Raw genomic sequence first — 6427 nt, forward strand, 5'->3', positions numbered from 1 at the left:
GTGTCGGCGTTTTGAATGGGATGACATTGAAAAGTGATGTTTCAAGTTCGACATAGACTGGAGGGATGATATTCCTTTTCATTTCGTTCGAATACACGTTGTTTTTAAGTGCTGCTCATTTTTTGTGTTGAACGTGCTTGTTCAATGAAGTGAAGTGCAGTGTGCAGTGCGTGTAAATGTATACAGTATACAGATTCAGGGCCGATCATGCCGGACGACGCTCACTGGCTTCAAACTCAGTTGAAATTTCCTTTTTTATTGATTTTCTACATCTACAAATTCACTGGCATTGCCAAAACTATAAGATAATAGCAATAATGTACCCCCTCCCGGCCCATAGTGGACTCAAGCAAACTTTTCACTCGCACTCGCCTCGTACATTATGTTGTGCAAAGTTTGCTTTCGTCCATTATGGGCGGGAGCGGGTTCATTATTGCTTAAATATAAATCCCCCAGTCACAAATATACTGATTTCCAGGGAGGATCAGTGTAAAAGAAAATAATATATTGTAATACATAAAGCTAAAAAAATTTAAGGTAATAAAAGGCAAAAAAAACCATGACAATATAGTTACTGTGTATGTTACTGTTTTGCTAATTCACAGTGGAAGAAGAGAACTGTTCTGTGTTTCAATGACAATATAGAGCAATTACAATCACGTGGCAGAAACAAAACTATACATGTACAATAAAATCAGCACTATCAATATATACTACACAAAATAACATTGGAGGGTGTTTCTGAAGCATTTTCTTAAAACGCCGTAAAGAGATGATACCGTGAAAAACACCAGTTAGACTGTTAATAGCACGATAAATAAAGGAATTGCAAACTGTAGAAAAGTGACCAGTAGTCGTAACAACCACTTTTACACAGAAATCTCTTGTTATCTCGTTTTGTTCCTTGCTTATCCTTCAGGATTTCTTATTAAACACAGAATAATGAAGAGAATGAGCTTGTTAAAAGAGTAGCACCAACGCTAATATTTAGGGAGATCGGCTGCTATATTTAAAATAATTACGGGGTGTACAAATTATCTGTATGGAGAAAGTAGTAATACGCTTTGTACGAGAGTATTGGCAGTAACGTGTCCCCGGCACAAGGTAATCGAGTAAAGCAGATTGTCGGGGTCATCTCCGCATCGTACTCCGGTTTGCGAAAGCTTGCGAAAAGGTGTTTTCACACATTTTGTTTATGGAGCAGACGACAGACGGAGAGCAAAAATTTCAACGCTTTGTTATGCATATATATATATAGTTGTCACCCCCAGTATTCGTCCTTTTGATAAAAAGTATATAGGACCATCAAACTATAATACGTGAATAATTCATTCCTTTGGAAGCTATTATATTTACTTTAAGTATGTTAATGATATTTGTTAGTAATTTTTTATCATCAATTATAGCGTTTGTATATTTAAAGAGTACTATTCACCACAACTCAAAAATGAAAGTGTGTAGGCGTTGAAGAGAAGCCATAATGTTGTGAAGAATACAATAGAAAAAGCTTATTAAATTCTGTGTCAGTAGGACCGTCCCTCATACTGCCTGGATGAACGTCCAATGAGTGTTCTCTTCTGCAAAGTTGTGCAACTACAATGTAAGAATCATGATACATCCCGCCTTGATTACGCTCTCCCTGCTTCTGTCTTGCTGTGGAGTCCATGCACGTAAGTACATGTATACACACATTTTCGTAAGAGCGACATTCTATTTGTGCTTTAAACGATAATCGTTTAAAGTGTCTATGCCATGCCTATAACAGCAACTCTTAAAATCCCTATGCCTTTGAGATAAGTTCTAACCATATCTCACATTGAGAGTTTCGCGCTGTAGATAAGCAAGTAAAAGTTGCAGGTGGGTGTGTCCCTCAAAGCCAAGTCGGTCGAATTTTTTCGCCTTTCCGAAGTTCACACGAAGGTTTATCTAAGTCTTTCACACCTCTAAATCTCTCCTTAGAAATAACTGTGAATTGTGAGGGATTCTGTTTACACAATGACCATACTTCTGAACTACCTCACTCGGTACTATTTCTCCACTGTCGAGTTTGAGTTGTCACCTCATAAGCGCTCAACCAGTCCCACCAGTTTAGTTTCCGGTCAGCTAGATGCACCAACTCGTAACTAATCTGAAGATTTACCATTTGTCGAATGAACGCGGGAAATGTGGGAAGATCGTACGGCGATTGTACATTAGCGATGTTTATGACAGCTAAGCTTGCGATTTCAACTAGGTTTTGTAATTTGCTGAAACTAACATCGACATCTGTGTAGTCAACTGCAATTTTATTTCGTTCCTGTTTTATTTTGTTTCGTTTCGAAATACCAGGAAGTGTTCTACCAAGAGGAGTACCGGGCCCAATATCCTATAAGTTTTGACGATATCTTATCAACCAGTCGGATAACCTATCCGATACCTTATAAAAATTGTACTTCACTTCAGCTTGAGTTTTTGACGTCAGCCCCTGTTTCTTTATTTGTAATATCAGCGTCTTTGCATTAAACAATGCACATCGCATTGCATAAAGTCGATGTTCGCACTTTCGAAGCTGTCCTTGCTTCAGTGGTTGACGCTACGGCAATGCTATGGCCAGGGTACAGGTGAGAATGAGATATCGGCTGGGGCAAAATAGATGTTTGGCAAAGCACGGTCTCTCTAGAGGGACCTTGGTACACTTACAACATTGTACGACATGGATCACCAGCAGTAAATTGGTTGGTATGGCTACTCATTAAATTTGGCAGCAATTTGTAAGAGCTGTTTCACCTTTTATGAATATTTATCTTCCAAAGTGACAATTTCGCCAGCATTAACAGATGCGTGATGAACAAGCACCCAATGGAAACTAAACGTCGATTCAAGCAGCATCATGACTGAGCGACGAGTATTAGTAGTACTGCCTGTATAGTAGGCATAGAGCTACCTAAATACAGCTCCATGCACTATGGTATAGGTAACCGATCAGAGCCGAACAATACCGAAGATCAACTGAGTAACATTTCCAGGCTGCGTGAACACGAAAAAGGAAATCTGCTATTGAAAACGTTGCTTTCCTGCAGCTTTGTCGGACTATGTCTGATTGGTAGGCACGCGAAAGAGTTTTGAGCGAAATGATTTTACGTTATCTCATTATTTAAAGCACGACATTGCCTATATTGCAAATTTTCAACATGATCTTGTCGCATTACTCAGCCCAGTTGTATCACAATCATGTCGTCACTTGTCACGCTTGTGCCATGCTCTACCACGGGATGTACGTACGTTGAAGCGAGACACACAGTATGCAAATACCTCAGCTGGCTTCGGAGGCTCAATGGGCCCAGCCCAGCCAGTTGACTGCAGTCGTCCTGCAGAAGTAGAAAATTTCGCTTATTTTTGACATTTCACATTGATACAGTGCAAAATGTGACAAAACAACCTCGGAGGAAAAAAAGTTTTGAGACATGGCATACAAACTTTAAAGACAATTAAGTGAGTATGCAGGGGCTTGTCCCACTTGAAGTTTGTTCCTTCACTAGGGATGCCAGGATGTCTAATTTTGTTCTACTGTGTTCAAGGTAGTGTTCGTATTGTTTTTTACTAGATTGAAATATATGTTCTTGTCAACATGTTTTGTGTCGTAAGTTTCTGTTATAAGGCTGTATATTTCTCTGTTATTTGTTCTGAATCATCTGTCATAAACTTTGTTGGTGTCACTGGTTGACGAGTTATTTTGACGCTTCCTTATTATGTAATTATCAGTGTCTAGAACTGCTGTTCCACTTCCATTATCTAACGGTTTGATCAGTACCTCACCGTTTTCTGATAGCGTTCTCAAAGTATTCTACTCTATGTTTCAGGAAAGTATGAAATAACATTACACTAGTCTTATTAAACTTATTATTTACTCAGGGCATTGATAAACAAATGATCACATATGCAAGGTCAAGTTTATTTCATTTCTTGTTAAGTTTATTTCATTTATGGTTAATTTGTTTATTACTTTTGTGGTTGCGGGTTGTAATACATTAATGGTTGATTATTTTATTACATTTTTGGTTGATTTTATTACAATTGTGGTTGATATTACATTTGTGGAGATTATTACATTTGTGGAGGTTACAGGGGCACCATAGAACAAGATATAATTTGATTTGTAATGGAATTTATCAGATAACAAGCGTCTAGAGTGAGAGTTGCGGGCATTTGTGAGAACCAAATACAACAAAATCTGGTTTTCAGCAGCAAGACTGATCAGTCGATTATGAAATTGTTAAGAATTCTCACCGTCCTCGAGGAGACAGAAATTCTCATAAGTAACCTTACTGGATATTCTGCATTCACCGTGTCTGCTGAGACCATACAAACATTCTCGCCAGAAAGAAAATGGGGCTTTGCAGCAGCACTTTTCCCACTTTCGATGCAGGTCCTTAGTTGGAGATGTACCGTCGTTAAGGCTTCAACAGGGACATACTAGAACGTCTCTCTGACATGTCCTTGTTTTTAACGCTTTAGGCCTAAGACGCACTGCAAAGAAACTTTTAACTTCAGTGAACAAATAAAACAAACATGACGACGAGCTACTTAACATCATGCACATTCGCTCCAAAAAAGAAACAGAGCCCAACTGACTCAAACCGAAGCTCCCTGAATTTGCAATTGTTCACAGATAATTTGCTGCACAGGAACATGTCAATCTTTGTCCATAAAGGCAACTTGTTGGCGTTACTATATATGATGATTAGATGGTTTAACTAAAAAACGCAGTGCAGATAAGAGCTAGGAAGTTATTTCAAGCAAATCGTTATCACGGATGATCAGAATGTTCCATTAGCGCAAAATTCACACCATATCAAAACTGAATACAACAACCCAGCCAAAAGATCTTGTTAACGATGAGATAAGAATCAAAATTATGTATCGCAGCATATGTATTACGTGGAGTAAGATCGACATCTGAACAAAAGGTCCGTTGTCTATTTTCCATACCAGTGCTATATTCGAGTATGCGTACACATGGGCTGAATGTACCAAGCGTGACGCTGCCCCGTTGAAGCTGGACTACTCAGCGTCGTGAAAGGATGCTACAAGTCCCGCGATCGTCATACTTTCAAAATTGAAGACTGCTTTTGTTATCGATAATGCCCTTTCCTCGCCAAATTTTATACAGCTATACACTTAACTCGCAGTCGGCTCTCGTCTTGGTTTCTCGTAGAGACAGTGACAATGTTTGATGAAGAATTCGTCGAAAACTGTCAAATATATCCACCGCCAGGAAAACGGCGACATCAAAGCGGAAGTCGGGAGTATCGATCAGCACATACAAATACAAGCAGACTGTTAAGATATATTGGCATTTTCAATGGGGATTTTTGTCAAAAGGGTACTGGTATCTACTATATGTTTTTGATCAGAAAACTAAACCGTGTTGACGGAGGTTGAACTCTCCGCGGTTTGAAACATGCTCAGGAAGATGCGTCGTAGGTTTTGTATACGGACACGAATGTACATCAATGTTATGACAAGCGAGGCGTAGGAGTTCACAACGGAAAACACATTCGCAGTTAGATTCTTCAGTAATACTTCTAGCCATATAAAATTCACTCCCTTGGAAGCTCGCATAATTACTAAAACTAGTTTTCTAACATTTACCATAATTGTGATGGTGAGTTTGATGGAAAATTCGGGACTCTGGCAAGCTGTTGCACGGTGTTGTACCCTTTAGCAAGGCACTTTGCTCCTCATTGCTCTATTGGGTTTTTATGGGTGATTAATTTTTACGACATTTACCTATAATTCGTGTTGCATTACAAAAGGCAATCAAAATGATTACATATGTAAAGAATCATATGCATGTACGCGACTCGAAAGCGAAAGTGTGTAGTGGTGTTTTATGTAGTGACAGGAATATAAGTGAAAAAGCTAATTAAATTCTGAGTCGGCGGCACTGTCTCTCATAACTGCCAGGACAAACCTCCAATGAATGTCCTCTTCTGCAGTGTTGTGCAACTCCAAGGCACGAACTATGATATATTCCGCCTTGATTATACTGTCCTTGCTTCTGTCCAGCTCCGGAGTCAGTGCAAGTAAGTACAAGTAAACGCACATTTACATACTGTACATATACTAGCAACATTTCGTTTGTCACATAAAATATTGCATTTTTAAAAATTAAATAAGGGGCGCAAGGCCACTAGACGAACAGATGTAATTTTACTGGCTATTTGATCTAGCAGAAAACCAACGTCTATTTTATATCAGAGTGAGAATAGTATGCCTTCGTGAAAATCAAATCCATTTATCTGATTCTCACCTGTGAGACTTAATTGTCGCCTGTCAGTCAATCATCATTTAGGCAAGAATTTTAACAACTGTGATGGTGATGGATAATCTACATCCATTGCTAAGACGATACAAACATTCTCAAGACAAAGTAATATTGCTCTGT

Source organism: Ptychodera flava, chromosome 3 (genome assembly GCF_041260155.1).
Source record: "Ptychodera flava strain L36383 chromosome 3, AS_Pfla_20210202, whole genome shotgun sequence".
NCBI classification, from domain to species: domain Eukaryota; kingdom Metazoa; phylum Hemichordata; class Enteropneusta; family Ptychoderidae; genus Ptychodera; species Ptychodera flava.